General features: G+C 35.9%; 1 pseudogene; it reads right to left on the bottom strand.

Annotated features, from left to right (window-relative positions):
• Nucleotides 1–24,025: 24,025 nt before the first annotated feature.
• Nucleotides 24,026–24,629, bottom strand: LOC105260317 (annotated as a pseudogene).
• Nucleotides 24,630–25,214: the final 585 nt, after the last annotated feature.

The raw sequence follows: 25,214 nt of genomic DNA, 5'->3' as shown, positions 1-25,214 counted from the left end.
AAAAGATCTACAGGAAGTTTCTTCAAACTGGGTGAGTTCAGAATGTTTCAGAGTACAAAGTTATCATGCAAAAATCAATTATATCTCTGTATATAATTTTGCAGCCACTGCTGGCCCAAATAACATATGCAGCCCTGCACCCCACTCCCCATCCCTACAAGCCCTCTTTCTTTTTACATTGAAGAGATCTAACAAATCAAGTAATAAGCAAAACAAAAACAAAAACAAAAACAAAAAACAAAAAAAGCAAAGAAAATCAATTGGGAGCCAATTTATCTATCATACCATTTACTGTATCTCCAAAATATCAAAATACTAATGTATAAATCTAATAATACATGTTTTATTAGATGTTAAAATTAAAAAATGCAGATAAAAAGAATGGAAGATTTACTATTGAAGATATAGAAAGCTCATGAATTTAAAGACCCAGCATAGTTCTGATGGCAATCCTCCAAGTTTATGTATAGATTTAATGCAATTGAGAGAATGTGGAAACGCAACCAAAATATCACCTCCAGGGCAAAACTTCAAAGCAAATAATTACACTGCAAGAATATTGCAATTGCAAGAATACTGTATTCTTGCACATGCCTGTGCATGATTTTTTATAAGCAGCTTTATTAATAATTGCCCTAACTCAAACAACTTAACTGCTCTTCAGTGGGTCAATGGATAAACAAAGCAACTCAATTTACCTTATTAAAATATATTACCATACTACCAAATAAGTAGATAATACCCCCAAACTATTCCAGCAATATTTTTTAAAGTATTTTTTAATGTTTATTTATTTTTTTGGAGAGAGAACAGGGGTGGGCAGAGAGAGAGGGGGACAGAGGATCCGAAGTGGGCTCTGTGCTGACAACAGCAAGCCCAATATGGGGCCCGAACTCATGAACCATGAGATCATGACTTAAGCTAGTCAGCTGCTCAACCGACTGAGCCACCCAGGTGCTCCATAGCAGTAATTTTTTTTTTTGTATGTATAGAGAAGCTGTTCTAAAATTTATAAGAAAATGCAAACAACAACGAATTTGTAAGAAAATGCAAATTATAGTCAAAACGATTTTGATAATAAAAAATAAACCTAGAACTTACACTATATGATTTTAAGGATTACAATATAGCTACAATAATGAAGACTTTTGTGGTATTAGAACAAAGATAGACCCAGAGATTAATGAGAAAGAATTAATACTGCCACACAAATACCACCAATTGATTTTTGACAAATGTGCAAAGGAAATTCAATGGAGAAAGAACAGGGTCTTCAGCAAATAATGTTTGAAAAACTGGATATAAACATGAAAATAAATCTCAACCTATTCTTTACACTTTTACAAAAAGTAATTCAAAATGGATCCTGTGTCTAAAGGTGTGGTATAAAATTATCAACTATTTAAAGAAATCACAGGAGCAAATCTCAGTGACTTTGCATTATGCAAAAAGTTCTTAAAAATGAGAACAAAAGCAAAATTCACAAAAAGGTTGGACTTTAACAAAACAATAAAAAAATCCAACTTTAAAAATGGACAAAATATTTGAATAGCCATTTCACCCAAGATATGCAGATGACAAGTATGTTCTGGAAAGATGTTCACCATAATATTTCCAAGAAAATTTAAGTTGAAATCAAAAGGAGATAACAGCCATCAAACATTTGTTAAAATGACTATAATGGGGGCACCTAGGTGACTCAGTCGGGTAAGCATCAAGCCCTTGATTTTGGCTCAGTTCATGATCTCATGGTTCATGAGTTTGAGCCCCACAATGGGCTCTGTGCTGACAGTGCAGAGCCTGCTTGGGAATCTCTCTCTTTTTCTCTCTCTGCCCCTTCCCTGCTCTCTCTTTCCCTCTCTCAAAAACAAATGAATTAAAAAAAAATAAAAAGAATGGCTATAATGACAATACCAAGTGCTAGCAACAATGTAAGATAACTGGAACTCTCGCGGTCTACCGGTGGGAATGCAAAAATGATACAGCTTCTTTGAAGAGTAGTTTGGTAATTTCTTGGCAAGCTAAACATAACATAATACTTAACAATCACATTCTTAGGTATCTTCCCTGGAGAAAAGGCAGCTTGTATTCTTGCACATTCTTGTGCATGATTTTTTATAAGCGGCTTTATTAATAATTGCCCTAACTCAAACAACTTCAATGCCCTTCAATGGGTCAATGGCTAAACAAACTATATAGCACACCCAGGAATAGGCTATTTATAGCCAAACAATATGGGTAAATCTCAAAGACATATTGAGTGAGAGGTAAGTCACAAAAGTATACACATTGTATAATACCATTTATATGCAATTTCTTAAAAGGAAAAACTTGAGGGACAGAGAACATATCTGGCTGTTGGGTGTTGAGGTAAGAGGAGAGTTTGGCCATGTGGAGGGTGCATGAAAGAACTTGGGGGAATGATGGCATTATTGTGTATCCTTATTGAGATGAGGGTTACGCGAATCTATAAATCTGTTAAAATTCATGAACTGTATACAAAAACATGTTACCTTACTTGTGTAAGCAAAATAAAGATCACAAAGAGCTACCCTATTATACTCTCACATGGGAAACAAATATTTGGACTTTTTAAGTGTGGAATAATGTGAATTCTTATACATTGCCAATAAGAATGTCATTTGATATAAAAGTTTTTGAGAGCAATTTGGCAGTATCTCAGATTCATCAATTCCATTCCTGTGTATATACCTAGATAAATGCTCACATAGGTGTGCATGGTAACATGCACAGAAGTGTCCACACTAGTGTAATGTGCAGTAGTAACAACTGGAAATCACTTCTGTGTTAATTAGAAGTAAAATCAGTAAATAATTTTAGTAAAATCATGTAATGAAATGTTAGAACTGATAAAAATTTGCTAGTACCAATTTATCATTGAGTATGATGCTGACAAATATAATACTGAAAAATGAAAGAAGTATAAGATCAATGAGATATCATTTATTACATTGAAAAAGCATAAACATGTAAAAGATTACTGTACATATTGTTTGGGAATACATATCTACCTCATCAAAGTGTAAAAACACTCATGATACGACTACTATGAAATCAAACAAAGATGTTTCCCAAAGGGTGTATGTGTGGTGGGGGAAGACATGAAAGAGTGTATGATTAGGTAGGGATACATAGAAAGATTTAGCTATTTTTAATATTTAATTGTTTACTGCTTAATCTGTGTGGTGGATACTTGATTTCTGTCATATAATTATTATATAAAATATTCTATACATTTTTTAAAAGAAAAATAAGGGAAAAGTAATATGTAGTAATGCTAAAAACTCAAGGATTTATCTTTTCAGAAATTTGTTAAATTTTGAATACATATACAAATTGTGTAAGCTTTATCTCAGTGGAGAATTTCAGGATACAACAATGAGCTCAGATGGGGGCAGATAGTTGAAGGTGAGAGATCTTTTCAGAGGCCTGTCATCTGTTAATGAATTTGTAAACAAAATGCTGGGCTTGACTAGAATTTGTGGGTTATGCTGCAACAGCATGATTTTCTCTCATCACTTAGGTAGAAATTCGGAATCAGATTTTTAATCTGGCCTTTGAAAAAATCTGGCGTTTTCAATTCTTTGCCATCTAACATTTTACTCTTGTATGGGAGGAATTAAAAAAGAAGTTGTAATGAAACCTATTTACTATAGCTGGGAATAACTATCTTTTTACATATTTCTCCCAAGAAATCTCTCCTGAATTATGGATGCTCCAGGAACTTCAAACATAGCACAAGTGAAGTTAAATTCATTTTCTTTATATACATACCCACCATCCACACAAAGTCAGCCCTTCCAAACTGTAGCTTACAATTTGTTTTCTCTGTAATTTCTGTTTCCTCACTACGACCCCCAATTGTGAGTATAGTTTTGGTGATTCTATCCCTGTTTCTTCTATCTCAATGAGAAATAGGGCAACTTCACTTTCCTTGTTTCTAAGAAACTAACATCCAGATATCTTGACCTCAGTTTGAAGGCACTGCATGATTTGGTTTCTAAAATATTTGGAAATATTCTATTTCCAACGAATAGTTGCATGAAATTCCATAGATTTTCTTTTCCCAACCCACTGGACTGCTTTCAGTTTTCTCTCCATACTTAGCAGTTTCCTCTTTCCTGCTCTTGTTCTTATTTCTTACTGCCCTCCCCACTTGGACAGGAAGTTTGTTTTCATGATATAGTAATTCTACTTCCCCAAGCTGATGTGGTTCTCAAGATAAAATGGAAATGCTTTCTATGCTAGGAAGTTTCCTTTCATCAACTGCCCCCCCCCCCCACAATAAACACAGTATTGCCTTGTCTATGCATTCTCAAAGCACTCCACATCACTAATCTACCTCTTTCCACATTCTGACCCAAAATTTACACACTGGCACCTTACCTGTGTGTTACAATTGGCAGGTCTGCATAAAGTTAACCTTTCACATAAAATCTGGATTGCTAACTTATATCTCCCTTGCACATGAGATCAGTTACATAAATGGTCACTGAATTGAATGTAACAGTTAGTTTTTCTTGTTCTATTTTCTTGACACAAGGGAGGACAGGAAAAGGGAAGTGGTTAAAGAGGTGAAGAACAACACTGCACACAATTTGTGAAGAGGTGTATGAAACCAATAAATACTGAAGCATTCTTGCCCTGTGGACACTGATAAAGGCTATCATAAAATATGTACTGTGTAATTCTAACACTGTATATTATTTGCTTGAATAATAGCTACAAGGACATTCAAATTGGTATTTTTTACTGCCCTCCTATAAAAATAAAGGGAAAAGATTGACTTTCTGGTGTAAGGACCATGAGTTCACTCTGCCAGAAACATCTGTTTGGAAATTAGGAATTAGCATTCTTAGACCCTTGTATTGGAAAGTGACAACCAAGTCAAATTTAAAAATATAAAAGTTCACCACTATCATAACTTAGGGTTAAACTATTCTTGAGTTTTAATGTATGAGCAATACAATAAAACCATGGCAATCTGACTAAATCATGGCATAAAAGGATAAGACCATGATGTTAGAAATTATTTTATTATCTAAACATTTACATCTTTCAATCTCCATCACCGTCACATAAGTTTAAGGCAAGGTCCTGCATGCCTTCTTACCTTGGGAACTTCCAAACTGGTCCCCTGGTATTCATTTTTCTTCTTCTTCTCCTCACTATCTCCCTGCTGTCAGAAAATCTTCATAAAACACAAATCAGACTGTCTCACATTTTCATGAAACCATTCCATAATGTTTCAAATATCCTTAGTATGATCTATATGGTCCTGTACATATGGTTCATGTAGTTAGCTTTGTACTCTGCATTTTTTCCCCTTCCTATTTGTTTTTAATTTCTATCTCCAACAGCTTAGATGTATCATCTCCTTCATCTTCTCAGTCTCTACCAACTTCAGACTTCCCCTTGTGTTTTTCCCTTTGTGTATTCATTTCAGCAGAAAATTCTGGATCTCTTAGATCCTGACTTATTCCTTAATGTTTACTCATTCTACCTTTTGGATCGCTGTTGTCTTTTACTATAATCCGGCTCTCATCATCCCAATCCCATCTTTAATCTATCAGTCCTATTTCTTAGGACTGGACCATAATGGTAGTTGAGAGTGTTTAAATTCTTTATAAGAAATCCCCAAACACTATGAAAATCAAGATAAATTGCTAGTTTCTGTGGCAGTAAGTACTCTAAATACCAGCATGTCTCTCCTTCTGTTCTGATTCCAGTTGAGCATGGTGCTATTTTTTTCCTTTAGGCATTTTTTCTTCTTACGAATAAAAACATGGAATTGAAGCAAAACAAGATAAGAACCCAATCAAATACACAGAAGTGCTACACAGAAATTATTAATCTATTTCACCCAATGTAACCATTCATGCCATATTACTGCTCCTCTTGTGTCTCTTCTTTCTCCGCCTCTATCTTCTCTTCCTCTTACTTCTTTTTTTTCCTTCTGTCTCCTTTTCCTTCTCTCTCTGTACTTATCCTTTTCCCTCTCTTTCCCTCCCTCGCTCATCTTCCCAGTTTCCCTTCTCTTTCAATATGGGGATCAAAGAAAAAGATTCTAGAATGGTGCCACTGTCTGATAATGGTTCAAGCAGGCATATTCTTGGCTATAGGAGGTATTTTAAAATGGAAACCTTCCCAGAAGATTATCATAAAAGCCAGGAGTTTTCTTAATAAGAAATAGAATATAAACTACATTAACAGGAGGATTATATATTCCTACTATGAGATCATACATCTTGTTCTATGGAAAAAAATTAGTATTAATATATTGTGAAATATTTCCCTTTAGGTAGAAGAACTATACTGAAATTTACATTTTTTTTGGAATACATGTATTCATTTAGGCAAATCCACATTTTTCCTTCTACTAGATGAAACAACATGCTTCTTAAAGATTTTATAGTTGTCTTCGATTGCTGCATAACAATTTAATACAAGAAAACAGTACAAAAATTGTATTATAATACAAATACAAAATAATACAAAAATTGTATTGTATTTTGTATATGACAGTGACTCAGACCTTTCACTTTTTATATATTTATACATACATAAGTGTTTATTTAAAATATATTTGCATTTATATATTCATTTAACATACCTAAAATTTAACATATATTTATCTACTAAATGTTGGGCATTATACTAGTTGTTTGAGATGCATCATTGAATAAAATGGACAAGAATATCAGCCCTCTTAGAGCTTACAATCAAGTAAAGGGAGAAAAGCAAATAATTAAGTGAAACATATACCATGTTGAGCTGATAAATGCTATTTACAGAAATAAAGGAGAGAATTATGATAAGGTATGGTGTAAGCATTACTTAATGCCAACACGAACTTAATATAGATTAGAATCAGAGAGTGAGGGAAGAGTAGGTGAGAGTTCTTGTCTTCTTGGGGTGCACATATATAAACAGAAATAGAAGTCTTATAACAATAGTCCTTAGCATCACAGAAATTGTTGGTTATTGTGGAGTTGACCTTATTGGTGTAGGGTTTTTGCTAGGGACAAAGGCCATGAAGGTATGAAGACTGCAGTAATAGAGAGGACTAACCTGGATGTCTAGAGGCCTGGGGGGAGGGTAACTTATCTAGAACTCCCTGAGTTGTGGGGTATCTTCTTGAATGGAAGATAATTGGACCTTTTCTTAACACAGTTAAGGAGAAATAGAATTTAGTAAGGATCATTTTAGAACACACATAGCATTTTGACTCTTGACCCTTGCCTAATTATTGCTAGGAACTTTTTTCAGCCATCAAACTTGAAAATAAAACATCTACATTCACATATAGTCACTTTATCATTTAAGGAGTTAAATTCAATATAAGGAGTTTGAAAGTGGACCCATGGTGAAAATGAAAATGAAGCCAATGGTGAGAGACTACTTGAATGCTGATGACTATAAAACATATGTTTTATAATGGTAAATAATAGAGGGAGTATTGAGTACGAGAATTCTTTTTAGTAAAACTGCATTTTTCTTACTTGGGTAATAGATTTTTTGAAGGTTCTAGAGAAAACCAATAGGTTTCAGAAAATAATGAAAATATTGTGGCTAATCCAGAAAAGATAATGGTGATAATGATGATTCACAAATACTAAAGAAAAATACCAAAGAAATGGAATTCACATTTATAAAAAAAAAAAAAAAAAAGAAAAAGATCACATCATGTAAATCTATTTAGCTTAAAGGAAGGAAAATTTTTAAAAAGACTATGGACTAACTTAATTGACGGCTACAAATAAATAGAGGATCTTATGAATACACAACTACACCCATGAAATTTAATACTACAGTCAGTCATTTCAGTTAAACACTAGAAGAAGCCATCTTAGATGATAAGAGAAATAAAAAACTGGAAGTTCTACTGAGAAACCTTGAGGGGATCTATTCCTAGAGTTCATTAAATAGAGAGTGACAATTCTCTGACTTGGTAATTTAGTCACTGATCTGCTTTACAGACAATGTTAGGATTTGATGAAATTTCCTTTTTTTTTTTAATAGCTTTATTGGGATATAATTAACATGTAAAAATTGTATATATTTAAGGTGTACAACTTGATGTTTCAATGCACATATATACTGTGTAATGGTCACCACAATCAAGCTAATTAACATATTCCACTATCTGTCATTATAAGAACAGAACAGAGATTCTAAGCATACTCCCTACATCATATGAAAGCCAGAGTTCTTAGGGGATTGGTCTTGGATTGATTATTTAAGGTATGGACGTGAAGGCATTATGTTTATGAATGGTAGAAGAAAAGCTTGGAGATAACATTCTGCCATGTAATTACTTAATATTTCTGCCACATGTCCATAACATGGCACATGTCATGGGGAAATATGTATTTAAATTCGAGAACAATACAACCAGTCTAATTCAACTTACAAATAGCATTTATTGCAGCAGCTGTGGATCAAACACATATCTCTAGTCGTCTAGCAGATGGCTGAATACATTTTTTATGATAATATGCCTACTTCACTATAGGGAAAGGATTACCATAATTGTACAAACACCGTTTTTCCTATTTCTCAAATCAAGAGAGTTATACACTTTTCCTCTTGTTTCTTGATTTTCTTCTGTCTTCTTTGTTTTGTTTTGTTTTCTTTTTGGCATTTCTATCATGTATACACCAAAAAGTAAATGCTGTTGAGTTAACTTACTTTTCTTAAAATTTCATTCTTACTGTGTTAATGTTTATTTAGGTAACTACTGATAAACCAGTTCAATTTTACCTAAGTATAGATATAATTGGAAATTTACTTAGAATTTCAACATCACTTTATGTACAGTCAAAAAACTGAATTGAAGAGAAATATCTCTCACAAGTAACAGATATATATCTTATATATATGTGCATAGATAACACATTATAAAAGTAAATAAATTAAAAAAATAGAGTATGCAGAGATATACATGGTAAAGAAAATCGTTTGTCTCCATAGTTTGCTCCTACTCCTAAATAACAATTAATGATGTTATGTAGAAGAATTTAAATTGTCTAACAAAAATATGTTTACTTATCTACTTTTTCTGCCATATGGAACCAAAACATTTTCTCTTGACTACAAGTTACTTGTTTCTTTTTTAAGGGGGTCACTGTCTAAATAGAATTCACTGATATATTATGCATACAGGAAAACATATCCTTTACCTAAAACAAAATGTTTATTTGAAGGTTACAAAAATCACAGAAACGTAAGTACACTATATTAAAATTAAAAGCATTTATTCATTAGATGTTATTTCTGAGTAAAAACGCAAGACTCCAAGTAGAAAAAGATACTTGCTATCACTTATTTGACAAAGTGTTTGATCCAGAATATATAAAGGGTTCCTTCAAATCAAAAAGGAAAGGAAAACAGATGACCCAATACTAATTGCAGGCACTTCAAAAAAGAGAACATACAAATTATTAGTTAGCATATGGATATGGATTCAATCTCATTAATTATCAGGGGAATAAACATTCTAACAGTGAGATACTATTAAACAAACAGAATGGCAATAATTAAAGATAGGTAGAGCAGCTAGAATTCTTACGCAGTGTCACCAGGAGTATAAATTTGACAAGCACTCTGTTTGGCATTATTTACTAAAATGGAATATGTGTTTACTTTGTGACCCAGCAGTTCGACTGCTAGTTATAAACCCAATGCAAATGCTAGAGATATTCACTAAGATTCATAACCCAGAATATTCATAGCAGAACTTTCATATAGCTCCGAATTGAAAACAACCCACGTTAGTCAACAGTGGACAAGATTACATATTGAAATATTTGTTCATAGAATGGAATTCAATATAGCAATGAACATGAATAAACCACTGCTATATTCAATACCAGGGATGAATCTTCCTGAAATACGATTAGGCAAAGAAATCAGATATAAAAGAATAGTACTATCTGATTCAAAAGCAGACAAAACTTCTCTCCAGATGTTCTAACTAGTAAGGATAATAATTACTTTGGGTAGAAAGTAGGTGTTAGGAGGTGTTAGTGTTACTCTCTTTTTAATGTGAATTCTGATTACACAGAGATATCCACATTATGAAAATTAACTGAGTTTAAAAAGTGCACTTTGTGTATGCTTAAGCAATAATTCTTTTTTTTATATTTCTTAGTTTACAAAAGTAAGCCAGTTACTTTGACACTATGACTTCTAGTTATTACTTTTTTAGCACTTTATATGTGAAGACATATATGCCACTAATCTGTATGTATGTTATGATTTGTTAGATGGTAGGGGTCCTCACTTGTTTCACACACAAGATTCAATAGGTAAGATTATTCCAGCTGTGTAAAAGTTTATTTTAATAATTAAATCCAATAAACACTTATAAATATAGAAAACTAAGAACACAGAATAGAATATTTAAAAAAATCTGCTTCACATGATCGGCACAATTCCCTGGCATCTGGATCCTGACCTTCTTGGGGTCATCTGATCTTGTTCTCCTGTTTATTGGCGTCTCCTTGTTATTATCTCACGTGGTCGATTGTACAGTAGTATCTCCAGTTCTTCAAGCCATTCTCACTAAACAGATCCCTGTTGATGCAGTTTTCCAATAGTAGGGTAGAGATTTTGTTAATGGATTTTGCTTCCTTGCTCTACGCTTTACATAATTCTGTCATGAACCACGTATCAGAATTCCCGTGCTTTAATTTTCTTTAACCTGTTCACACTACATCTCTGAGGAATCAGGGAATGGCAGTTCTTGTGGCAGACTTCTGTCCAAGTGGGGGCTGGGTTGGGTGGTTGAGGACAAAATGTAAATCCCTACTGGTGAGAAAAACGAAACAAAACAAAACAAAACAAAACAAAACACTTCCTGTTTGGAAGTGAGGATGAACACATATCTCTATTTTGTCCACGTATGGCTAAGCTATGTCCGTGTATGCCTAAGCAATAATCCTTTTTTTTTAATTTTTATTACTTAGTTTACAAAATTAAGCCAGTTACTTTGACACTCTGATTTCTAGTTATTACTATTTTAGCACTATCAGGGACTTACCCTCTAGGCAAGGGGTATCCAGGATTTGTTGGGCCCAAAGTTTATATCATCTTGAGTCACTCTCTAAAAATGTATATCACGAAATTACAAATGCAAAATTAGGTATGCAAGTGAAGTTTTCTTCAGAATGACCACATTTTCATTCTGCATGTTGCCGTCCAGTTCTCACAGCACCATTTGCTAAAGACACTGTCTTTTTTCCATTGGATACTCTTTTCTGCTTTGTCGAAGATTAGTTGGCTATATATTTTGGGTCAATTTCTGGGTTCTCTATTCTATTCCATTGATATGTGTGTCTGTTTTTGTGCCAATACCATGCTGTCTATATTACAGCTTTGTAATACAGGTTAAAGGCTGAGATTGTGATGACTCCAGCTTTGGTTTTCTTTTTCAACATTATTTTGGCTATTTGGGATCTTTTGCGGTTCCATACAAATTTTAGGAGTTCTAGCTCTGTGAGGAATGCTGGTGCTATTTTGATTGGGATTGAATTGAATGTGTAGATTGCTTTGGGTAATATTGACATTTTAACAATATTTATTCTTCCAATCCATGAGCATGGAATGTTTTTCCATTTCTTTGTGTCTTCTTCAATTTCTGCCATAAGGTGTCTATAGTTTTCAGTGTACAGATTTTTTTATTTGGTTAGGTTTATTCCTAGGAATTTTATGGTTTTTGATGCAACTGTAAATGGGATCAATTCCCTGATAGCTCCTTCTGTTGCTACATTATTGGTGCACAGAAATGAAACCAATTTCTGTACATTGATTTTATATCCTGCAACTTTACTGAATTCCTGTATCAGCTCTCGTAGCTTTTTATGGAGTCTTTTGGGTTTTCTATGTAGAGTATCATGTCATCTGTGAAGAGTGAAAGTTTGACTTCTTCTTTGCCAGTTTGGATGCCTTTTATTTCGTTTTGTTGTCTGATTGCTGAGGCTAAGACTTCCCACACTGTTAAACAATAGTGGTGAGAGTGGACATCCCTGTCATGTTCCTGATCTCAGGGGGAAAGCTCTCAGTTTTTCCCCATTGAGGATGATATTTGCTGTGGGTCGTTCATATATGGCTTTTATGATGTTAAGGTATGTTCCAACATTTTCCTTTGTTGATTCAAGTAAGGGCGCAGTAAATGAAGAGTACTAGACCTTATGCTTCCATAGTTTATTGTTAAGTTACCTCTCCCACAGGTTTTTATTCTGGCTCTGTTTTAGAAAATTCCATACTTGAATGCTATGATGCATATCTCTGTGGTCTGTACCCAAATCTGTTTTTATCTTCTAAAATTCTAACTATAGTTGTTCTTATTTTAAAAAACATCCCAAATCACCTCTCCTATGTTTAATCAGTGCTTACTTTCCTTACTTTCCCCTTTCTGAGGTCTACTTGTCTGATATTTCTTTCAAAGCAATGTCCTTCTGTTACCTGCAGCCCATTTTTCTCATATCTATAGGACTTTGCATGTGCTGGTAGCTTTATCTAATCTCTCTTCCTTGTCAGATAAAGGAATTCTTACCAATTCTTCAAGGTATAGTTTACAATCCACTTGTCTCTTAGAGTGCCAGTTACACTTTCCTGCGTGCCTCCACTGCAGCATTCACCTCACTGTGTTTTGACTGTGTTTACTTATCTTTCTCACAAACTGGATTCCTCAAGATCCTCAAGAACAGGGATTTTTGCCTTTTTATTTGTTTCCTTTCCTAATTCCTCACACAGAGGCACAATAATACAGCCATACTACACAGTCAAGCATGTGTGCTGACTGCCTATATCATACATTATTATTATTATTATTATTATTGGTGAAAAGCTAGCATGACCAAATATGACCCGCAATCTTGTGAGTTTTTGTTCTATTGTCCTCTGTGAGAAACATATGTACATATGTATGTGTGTGCGCGCACATGTTTTATTATACTATTGTGACCTTGTGGGAAACATTATGTGAAAGGTGGAATACTGAATATCTGTTTTCTAAAAATATGTTGAAATAACATATGACATTCTTGAGTGGAAGAACATTTGGCAATCACCTGCTCCTATCTATCTTCTCATCCCAAATAATGTCTTTCAGTATTTATTCAAGAAAAAAAAAATATTGGTTGCCTAAGCAGCTGCAGATCACCTTGAACAGAAACACATTCCAACTGTTTCAGAAAAAAAATACAGCACCATTTATGCTTAAGAAACAAAAGGGAAACCATCCTGAATTAATATATAATGAAGGAAATGGTAATTATTTGATCCAAAGGTTTCCTGAAACTCACAATTCTAATGTCTTTTGGAACTGCTTCATGCTGAGAACAGTACATACAGAAAAGAATGTGAAATGAAGCCATGTTGAGGGCTCTGGGGTTTTACAAAAAGTTACTGTTCCTTTTAAGCATGATCGAACCAAATGCTTTGTTCTCCAGCTTCAGTGGCCAGTTCATGCTCTGTTGTTTTTGAGTCGGCTATATTATTAGAAACATTATGGAGAACCAAATGCATCAGTCATAACTGTATGCAGCTCCCAAAATAGAGAGGGGAAGCATCACTGAATATTTCTAAGCTGAATACTGTCATAAGAGGTAAACGAGGTTTCAATCCTCTAAGCAAATATAATCCTTCTTTAAAGACATATTAGCTTTTCTCACAGAAGCCAAACAGCCTGGTTAATCATTTCACTCAGTCTTTATTTTCAAATATCCTGCAATAGAAGTCAATTAGGTGGATTTCCTTACTTGACAGCAATAGATGACCGAGTAGATGTCCTTGGGCATATTCCACAGGCTCTTAAAATCATATTCTAGCTTAGTGACATAAAATCATTTTGATTTTAATATAAGAGCCAAAAATGATACCTACTAAGTAGTTCATTAAATAGAACTGGTCCAGAAGCTAATCCTTCATATTACTGGCCTGAGGACTTAGGAAGTGCTTTGGGTCAAAATCCTGCAAGCTATGTTTAACTTTAGAAGAAAATATACTTAACTACTTCTTGCTTAAATAAGTGTTGCTTAATTTGTTTTCCACTGATAATGCCTAAGTAATCCTAAAGCTAAAAAAAAAAAAAAGACAGATATAAATTGGATGCTTGTTCTAGGCTAACTGAAAGGATTATAGTAAAATATTTTTCTAGCAAGTACATCCTAAACCAAACCAAATTCAAATTATACCTATTCCTCAAATAACAGCTTCAATCCTGTCTTTTCTTGAAACACTTCCTGATGACCCAGTCCTCATTAAACAATCATTTTTGTGTATTACCATATCTATTATTGCTTTTACATCTCAATCCTATGCAGTTTAAATAATTCAACAATTTCCTCATCATGACTGAGAAGCTTTTTCTGAAATTAGTTTTATACTGAATTTTCTCTAGGAGATCCTCTGCTCCCCAGCATTTAGCAAAATGCAGGAAGTATATCTAGATTTTACAACTTGATTGAATCTCTATTCTCTTTATGTGAAAAAAAAAAAAAAGCTTAATTCAAGCCATCAACCAAATTTCCTACTGCACAAGAATCAGTAGGTGAATAGGTGACTTTCAGTTCACCAATTTCCAAAGAGCGTTTTAGAAAAGCTAAAGCTTTATTCTAGCAATTTCAAAATTATCAGCAATATGAATTACTGCATCACCTCGACTAAGAATTTCCAGTTTATACTTTGAAATATTCATTTTATTACCACTATGAATGAAATCCTTCTCATAAACATAATTAAATTTTCATGGCCATCTAAAAAATATATTCACTACTGTTAGAAACATAGTTCTAACTATGTTAGAAAATCACAGTTCAAAGTATTTAGAAATCATGCCCTGGCAAATTAAGTTATTATCTACCTGTGATGGAATCCTCATTTTATTAGGTAGAGTTCACTTTGAGATTCAATAGCTGTGCCTCAGTGATAGAGATCATGGTAAAAATGGACCTAACCATTACAGCCATGACTTACGAGCTTGGGGAAAGCTAACATTGGTGCAAAGTGTAACTTCTTATTCAATACTTAGGAGGTATAAAACACTATCTTAGGTCTTAGAGGAACCCTAGATGTGCATCATGCATGGCACATTCTTAAAACCAGCATATTGAGACTAAGACTAATACAAATGATAAAATTTACAAGGGAAAACTACAAAAACCTAATGATTCTCAGCTTATTGTTAACGATAGTGATCAAGCAGTTTGCACTGTAACAGCTGTAAATATTTTTTTGTGAAGTCTCCACCAAGAATCCAAAGACACACTCCTAATTCATAACTGGATTATAGTCCTGGGTTATTCTGAAGTACCTATGTGCTCTTAAACAAGTTCCTTAAACTATCTGGACTTCAGTTGAGTAAATATTAAAATTAGGCAGTCTCCTAGTTTTTACTTAATTCTGATACTACCTAATTCTAATCTTCACATAGAACTCAGAACTAACCGTACACCAGGAATACACGTGGCCACAATAAGAATCCACTTTGACATTAACACACTAGTGCCCATAAATAGCAATACTCCAATATGCTGAACCAAGTTTCTGGATAGTCATCACTTTGTTATTATTAGATAGCACTATTGCTTTTCATTTGGGAAAACTGAGTGAATAAAGCAAATGAAGCCAAACAAGTATTCTAATAATGCAAAAGTTGCTCTTCTAAGGTGATTAAAACGTGAATCTAGTATATTCTGCATATTTAGAAAACACATGTAATATAATTGTTTTTTCCTGTTTTCTAAGCATATATCTTTAAAAATTACTTAAGGCTAGTTGAGACTATTTCCATCCCAAGCTAGTTATCAAGTTACAAATATAACTTATGACAAAATAAATCATTTTATTTACAGAACGGCTTTCGTGATTTGTTTTAATTGTGTATTTTCCCTCAATGATTCAACCATTTGTGTACCTAAAATAACTGAATATTATTTAACTGAGAGCATTCTTTTTTCATGTAAGCTACAGCAGAGATTTCTAGTAGACTTCAGGAAAATTTGGCAATTCTTTCATTGTCTAATAAACCTGTCTGAAGTTATGTTATTATGTCTCCACAAAAACTTTCTAAATATTTACTTATTCTTTCTGGGCAGCTACTGTGAAGTGAAATATTACTTATGTTGGAAAGATACTAATTTGGCTAAGGAGTGCCATACATCTTGGCTATTGTTCTACTTCTTTTTTCTAGATTTGGCAAATGCATTGTCTCAGGAGGAAAAGATGTTTTTCATTCAGTATTTCAATTTATTGCAAATGAAATTTTAGGAAGGGTCTACAAAATTGTACTAAAAAGCTTATCATTACCTTCTTTCTATAAAATTTTCACTAGTGTGGGGGAAAAGGCCCCAAATTAAAATATTTCTTGCATATGCTGAAGAATTATGCTGATCTTTAAGATATTAGAAATTCAGGATATTTTTATTTTAGCTTCATCATATTTTGTTGTTTTTTTCTGACCTTGTCCACTTCTGTAAGTAGTCTCTTCAATAATTATTTTCAATTTACCCATTGAGAATGGGATCTGTTTCCTGCCAGGAACCTAACAAATACACTCTATCTCTTAAAAGACGAACTAGGTCCAAATGGAATTCCGATTTGCAGGGAGGAAATTTATACTAAATTATATAGCACGGTTATATTAATCAGAAGTCTTTCAGTTCCAAATGTCATAAAACAACTCAAAATGACTTTTAAAACCACAATAAGACAAAAACAAAATAAAAAATGAAATCTATTGGCTCTCTTTGCTATCAAATGGTGTCACTGTGTTTCTTACCCTTTCACCTCTGTTTTCAGTTATTTGGTTTCATTCTCTAGTGAGAACTCTCTCCATTGCTGGAAATAATTCTTCAACCACTCAGGCTTACATGGTCCATACAGCACACCATCTGAAAAGGAAACAGACACTGTATCTCCCATCTTTTATATTAATCTGCTCAAAAGATACCTTATTCAACATACTTGAGCCACATGCATACTCCTGCACCAAAACCTTGGTCCAGGAATATGGTGTGCTCTAATTGACTGGTGTAGGTCAAGTGTTTTAGTACTTGTTCAGGAAGGGCAGTCCCAATGGAAAAGAGGTGAAGAAGACAAAAAAAAAAAAAGTAGCAGATACCTAAAACAATTTTGCAAGTATAAATATATTGTTATCAATATTCATTCATTCCTCTGTTCATGGACCATATGAAACAACAGCTGTGTATAAGCAATAAAAAAAAAGGGTCCTCTGGGATTATATGGGGTAAATACTTGTTATAGTTGAAGACATAAATAACAGAGTGTGAGCTTAATATTGGAATTTTCAAGAACTTATGCTTCAAGGCTAAGATGGGAATTATGAAATAGTTTTGTAGGGTGGCTCTGATTTCTCTCTTTTCATTTATTCCCTGTACCTCCTGCTTGAAATGGAGATAATTATACACAAACCTGTGAAACATTGCCACAGTATAAATTAAAATACAAACAAACAAACAGACAGACAAACGTGTTGTAGCAGTGTTGCTGGTCTTGGCACCAGGGAATGAATAACATGAAATCATTGTTTGATTTCAAATGAAAGTAAAATATTCAAGCCTGCCTCTGGCTATTTATACAAAGACACAGAATAGAGTTGACATAGCAAAAACGATACTTGCTTTTGCCAATCTGTAATGCCTGTACAATTCACTTATTAGAGTTCATTTTCCATCACTGAATAGAGAACAATTTATGTTTAAGTTGCTAAGATCAGAAACTGTAGAAAGGCAATTATATTTCTGATTTGTCAATAATATGCCAGCAAAGTTAAAGCTGTTTCCATAGCTTAGTCTGTTAAGATATCTATATAAAATACCTCCATGAAGATGGCGGCTTAGGAGGACGCTGGGCTCACCGCGCGTCCTGCTGATCACTTAGATTCCACCTACACCTGCCTAAATAACCCAGAAAACCGCCAGAGGATTAGCAGAACGGAGTTGCCAGAGCCAAACGCAGACGAGAGGCCCACGGAAGAGGGTAGGAAGGGCGGCGAGGCGGTGCGCGCTCCACGACTGGTGGGAGAGAGCCGGGGCGGAGGGGCGGCTCGCCGGCCAAGCAGAGACCCCGAGTCTGGCTTGCAAAAGTGGAGGGGCCTGACGGACTGTGTTCCCACAACAAGCGCGACTTAGCGTCTGGGAGGTCATAAGTTAACAGCTCTGCTCAGAAAGCGGGAAGGCTGGAGGACAAAGGGAGGGAGAGCTGCTGAGCCCCCTGACAACAGAGCTCAGTTTGGTGGGGAACAAAGGCGCTCGCCAGCGCCATCTCTCCCGCCCATCCCCCAGCCAAATTCCCAAAGAGAACCAGTTCCTGCCAGGGAACTTGCTCGCTCCGCGCAAACACCCAACTCTGTGCTTCTGCGGAGCCAAACCTCCGGCAGCGGATCTGACTCCCTCCCGCTGCCACACGGCCCCTCCTGAAGAGGATCACCTAAGGAGAAGCGATCTAAGCCTGCCCCTCCTGCCCCTGTGCACCTTGCCTACCCACCCCAGCTAATATGCCAGATCCCCAGCATCACAAGCCTGGCAGTGTGCAAGTAGCCCAGACGGGCCACACCACCCCACAGTGAATCTCGCCCCTAGGAGAGGGGAAGAGAAGGCACACACCAGTCTGACTGTGGCCCCAGTGGTAGGCTGGGGGCAGACATCAGGTCTGACTGCGGCCCCGCCCACCAATTCCAGTTATACACCACAACACAGGGGAATTGCCCTGCAGGTCCTCACCACGCCAGGGACTATCCAAAATGACCAAGCGGAAGAATTCCCCTCAGAAGAATCTCCAGGAAATAACAACAGCTAATGAACTGATCAAAAAGGATTTAAATAATATCACAGAAAGTGAATTTAGAATAATAGTCATAAAATTAATCGCTGGGCTTGAAAACAGTATACAGGACAGCAGAGAATCTCTTGCTACAGAGATCAAGGGACTAAGGAACAGTCACGAGCTGAAAAACGCTTTAAACGAAATGCATAACAAAATGGAAACCACCACAGCTCGGCTTGAAGAGGCAGAGGAGAGAATAGGTGAACTAGAAGATAAAGTTATGGAAAAAGAGGAAGCTGAGGAAAAGAGAGATAAAAAATTCCGGAGTATGAGGGGAAAATTAGAGAACTAAGTGATACACTAAAAAGAAATAATCTACGCATAATTGGTATCCCAGAGGAGGAAGAGAGAGGGAAAGGTGCTGAAGGGGTACTTGAAGAAATCATAGCTGAGAACTTCCCTGAACTGGGGAAGGAAAAAGGCATTGAAATCCAAGAGGCACAGAGAACTCCCTTCAGACGTAACTTGAATCGATCTTCTGCACGACATATCATAGTGAAACTGGCAAAATACAAGGATAAAGAGAAAATTCTGAAAGCAGCAAGGGGTAAACGTGCCCTCACATATAAAGGGAGACCTATAAGACTCGTGACTGATCTCTCTTTTGAAACTTGGCAGGCCAGAAAGAATTGGCACGAGATTTTCAGGGTGCTAGACAGAAAAAATATGCAGCCGAGAATCCTTTATCCAGCAAGTCTGTCATTTAGAATAGAAGGAGAGATAAAGGTCTTCCCAAACAAACAAAAACTGAAGGAATTTGTCACCCCTAAACCAGCCCTACAAGAGATCCTAAGGGGGACCCTGTGAGACAAAGTCCCAGAGACATCACTACAAGCATAAAACATATAGACATCACAATGACTCTAAACCCATATCTTTCTATAATAACACTGAATGTAAATGGATTAAATGCGCCAACCAAAAGACATAGGGTATCAGAATGGATAAAAAAACAAGACCCATCTATTTGCTGTCTACAAGAGACTCATTTTAGACCTGAGGACACCTTTAGATTGAGAGTGAGGGGATGGAGAACTATTTATCATGCGACTGGAAGCCAAAAGAAAGCTGGAGTAGCCATACTTATATCAGACAAACTAGACTTTAAATTAAAGGCTGTAACAAGAGATGAAGAAGGACATTATATAATAGTTACAGGGTCTATCCATCAGGAAGAGCTAACAATTATAAATGTCTATGCGCCGAATACCGGAGCCCCCAAATATATAAAACAATTACTCATAAACATAAGCAACCTTATTGATAAGAATGTGGTAATTGCAGGGGACTTTAACACCCCACTTACAGAAATGGACAGATCATCTAGACACACAGTCAATAAAGAAACAAGGGCCCTGAATGAGACATTGGATCAGATGGACTTAACAGATATATTTAGAACTCTGCATCCCAAAGCAACAGAATATACTTTCTTCTCGAGTGCACATGGAACATTCTCCAAGATAGATCATATACTGGGTCACAAAACAGCCCTTCATAAGTATACAAGAATTGAGATCATACCATGCATACTTTCAGACCACAATGCTATGAACCACAGAAAGAAGTCTGGAAAACCTCCAAAACCATGGAGGTTAAAGAACACCCTACTAACGAATGAGTGGGTCAACCAGGCAATTAGAGAAGAAATTAAAAAATATATGGAAACAAACGAAAATGAAAATACAACAATCCAAATGCTTTGGGACGCAGCAAAGGCAGTCCTGAGAGGAAAATACATTGCAATCCAGGCCTATCTCCAGAAACAAGAAAAATCCCAAATACAATATCTAACAGCACACCTAAAGGAACTAGAAGCAGAACAGCAAAGGCAGCCTAAACCCAGCAGAAGAAGAGAAATAATAAAGATCAGAGCAGAAATAAACAATATAGAATCTAAAAAAACTGTAGAGCAGATCAACGAAACCAAGAGTTGGTTTTTTGAAAAAATAAACAAAATTGACAAACCTCTAGCCAGGCTTCTCAAAAAGAAAAGGGAAATGACCCAAATAGATAAAATCATGAATGAAAATGGAATTATTACAACCAATACCTCAGAGATACAAACAATTATCAGGGAATACTATGAAAAATTATATGCCAACAAAGTGGACAACCTGGAAGAAATGGACAAATTCCTGAACACCCACACTCTTCCAAAACTCAACCAGGAGGAAATAGAAAGCTTGAACAGACCCATAACCAGCGAAGAAATTGAATCGGTTATCAAAAATCTCCCAACAAATAAGAGTCCAGGACCAGATGGCTTCCCAGGGGAGTTCTACCAGACGTTTAAAGCAGAGATAATACCTATCCTTTTCAAGCTATTCCAAGAAATAGAAAGGGAAGGAAAACTTCCAGACTCATTCTATGAAGCCAGTATTACTTTGATTCCTAAACCAGACAGAGACCCAGTAAAAAAAGAGAACTACAGGCCAATATCCCTGATGAATATGGATGCAAAAATTCTCAATAAGATACTAGCAAATCGAATTCAACGGCATATAAAAAGAATTATTCACCATGACCAAGTGGGATTCATTCCTGGGATGCAGGGCTGGTTCAACATTCGCAAATCAATCAACGTGATACATCACATTAACAAAAAAAAAGAGAAGAACCATATGATCCTGTCAATCGATGCAGAAAAGGCCTTTGACAAAATCTAGCACCCTTTCTTAATAAAAGCCCTTGAGAAAGTCGGGATAGAAGGAACATACTTAAAGATCATAAAAGCCATTTATGAAAAGCCCACAGCTAACATCATCCTCAATGGGGAAAAACTGAGAGCTTTTTCCCTGAGATCAGGAACACGACAAGGATGCCCACTCTCACCGCTGCTGTTTAACATAGTGCTGGAAGTTCTAGCATCAGCAATAAGACAACAAAAGGAAATCAAAGGCATCAAAATTGGCAAAGATGAAGTCAAGCTTTCGCTTTTTGCAGATGACATGATATTATACATGGAAAATCCGATAGACTCCACCAAAAGTCTACTAGAACTGATACAGGAATTCAGCAACGTTGCAGGATACAAAATCAATGTACAGAAATCAGTTGCATTCTTATACACTAATAATGAAGCAACAGAAAGACAAATAAAGAAACTGATCCCATTCACAATTGCACCAAGAAGCATAAAATACCTAGGAATAAATCTAACCAAAGATGTAAAAGATCTGTATGCTGAAAACTATAGAAAGCTTATGAAGGAAATTGAAGAAGATTTAAAGAAATGGAAAGACATTCCCTGCTCATGGATTGGAAAAATAAATATTGTCAAAATGTCAATACTACCCAAAGCTATCTACACATTCAATGCAATCCCAATCAAAATTGCACCAGCATTCTTCTCGAAACTAGAACAAGCAATCCTAAAATTCATATGGAACCACAAAAGGCCCCGAATAGCCAAAGGAATTTTGAAGAAGACCAAAGCAGGAGGCATCACAATCCCAGACTTTAGCCTCTACTACAAAGCTGTCATCATCAAGACAGCATGGTATTGGCACAAAAACAGACACATAGACCAATGGAATAGAATAGAAACCCCAGAACTAGACCCACAAACGTATGGCCAACTCATCTTTGACAAAGCAGGAAAGAACATCCAATGGAAAAAAGACAGCCTCTTTAACAAATGGTGCTGGGAGAACTGGACAGCAACATGCAGAAGGTTGAAACTAGACCACTTTCTCACACCATTCACAAAAATAAACTCAAAATGGATAAAGGACCTGAATGTGAGACAGGAAACCATCAAAACCTTAGAGGAGAAAGCAGGAAAAGACCTCTCTGACCTCAGCCGTAGCAATCTCTTACTCGACACATCCCCAAAGGCAAGGGAATTAAAAGCAAAAGTGAATTACTGGGACCTTATGAAGATAAAAAGCTTCTGCACAGCAAAGGAAACAACCAACAAAACTAAAAGGCAACCAACAGAATGGGAAAAGATATTCGCAAATGACATATCGGACAATGGGCTAGTATCCAAAATCTATAAAGAGCTCACCAAACTCCACACCCGAAAAACAAATAACCCAGTGAAGAAATGGGCAGAAAACATGAATAGACACTTCTCTAAAGAAGACATCCGGATGGCCAACAGGCACATGAAAAGATGTTCAATGTCGCTCCTTATCAGGGAAATACAAATCAAAACCACACTCAGGTATCACCTCACGCCAGTCAGAGTGGCCAAAATGAACAAATCAGGAGACTATAGATGCTGGAGAGGATGTGGAGAAACGGAAACCCTCTTGCACTGTTGGTGGGAAGGCAAATTGGTGCAGCCGCTCTGGAAAGCAGTGTGGAGGTTCCTCAGAAAATTAAAAATAGACCTACCCTATGGCCCAGCAATAGCACTGCTAGGAATTTATCCAAGGGATACAGGAGTACTGATGCATAGGGCCACTTGTACCCCAATGTTCATAGCAGCACTCTCAACAATAGCCAAATTATGGAAAGAGCCTAAATGTCCATCAACTGATGAATGGATAAAGAAATTGTGGTTTATATACACAATGGAGTACTACATGGCAATGAGAAAAAATGAAATATGGCCTTTTGTAGCAACGTGGATGGAACTGGAGAGTGTGATGCTAAGTGAAATAAGTCATACAGAGAAAGACAGATACCATATGGTTTCACTCTTTTGTGGACCCTGAGAAATTAACAGGAACCCATGGGGGAGGGGAAGGAAAAAAAAAACAGGTTAGAGTGGGAGAGAGCCAAAGCATAAGAGACTCTTAAAAACTGAGAACAAACTGAGGGTTGATGGGGGGTGGGAGGGAGGAGAGGGTGGGTGATGGGTATTGAGGAGGGCACCTTTTGGGATGAGCACTGGGTGTTGTATGGAAACCAATTTGTCAATAAATTTCATACTAAAAAAAAACAAAAATAAATAAATAAATAAATAAATAAATAAATAAATAAATACAGAAAAAAATAAATAAAAAAAATTAAAAAAAATAATAAAATAAAATACCTCCATATTGCAGTGTATTTATAATGTAAAAAAATAATGTAATAATTATACGTCATATATGGAGTACAGAGTATGAGAATACACTACACTCTTTATTTGTACATACCATATATATTTTCACTGGAGAGTTTACAATTCAGTGAAAAATCATAAGGGTTTGCTTGAACATTTTTTTTCCGTTTTTACTTTTATTTGCATTTATTTTATACAGAATTTACTCTCAGGCTGTAAGTTTTTGTTTCTCCAATTTCTTCGGGGATATCTTTTTCTTCTGTGCAACCTCCTCTTCTAATCTAGGAATCATCTGCTCTTTTTCAGTAAGGATCATCTCAGCGTGGCAGGGAGAGCTCATGTATGGGTTAATCTGACTATGAGCCCCATAAATTCTATGCCACATCTTGGGGGCTTTGTTCACTTGGATGTACTCAGTGACCAGAGAATCTACATCTAAACCCTTAAGTATATCATTACTCTCTGCATTTTTAATCATGTGCAGTAAAAATTCAGCACTCTTTTGGCCACCGACCCTGTGTCCAGCTCGACTGTTCATTCTAGGCACACCTATCAATTCCACCATTGTAGCGACAGAATGGTACACATTGCTTCTGCAAAGTGACATCCTTCGGATACTTAGCGGCTTTTTGGATATGCATATACCCTTGATGGCCTGGGAAGTTTCAAGTGTGTTCTTAAAGTGAACACAAAGATGTGAACCTCTTGATTTGCATGATTTTGTAGGATTTTCTGGGTCAGGCGAATAGCAAACCATTTTCAACGTTTTTTATTTATTTTTGGGACAGAGAGAGACAGAGCATGAACAGGGGAGGGGCAGAGAGAGAGGGAGACACAGAATCGGAACCAGGCTCCAGGCTCCGAGCCAACAGCCCAGAGCCTGACGCGGGGCTCGAACTCACGGACCGCGAGATCGTGACCTGGCTGAAGTCGGATGCTTAACCGACTGCGCCACCCAGGCGCCCCAGCAAACCATTTTCAGAGATCACCTCTGGTCACTTACAGGAAGAGCTGCTTGAACATTTTATTACTGACAATATATAGAGAGAACCTGTTGAACTTAAGTCATATTTCCAATCTGAATAAAGAAGGATTTATTTTATCTGTTTATAAAGTATTGGAAATTATTTTGGATATTTACCTAAATGTTGTGCAAAGTGGATCTTTTTGTGGTCACCCCCAATTATATATCAGGCCAATTCACAACACACAGTATGAAATAAAGAACTGATTTTACCAGGGGGAATGCTAAATGCAGGTATTCAATAAAAAGAGAAGGTACATTTTTCCCAATCCTCTCATTAGTCACATTGAAAAGCATACAAGATCAAGGAACTTTTGG

The sequence above is a fragment of the Felis catus genome, chromosome A2, assembly GCF_018350175.1.
Source record: "Felis catus isolate Fca126 chromosome A2, F.catus_Fca126_mat1.0, whole genome shotgun sequence".
Classification (NCBI taxonomy): domain Eukaryota; kingdom Metazoa; phylum Chordata; class Mammalia; order Carnivora; family Felidae; genus Felis; species Felis catus.
The sequence above is the reverse complement of the archived record's forward strand: the minus strand, read 5'-3'. Positions and strand labels throughout refer to the sequence as shown.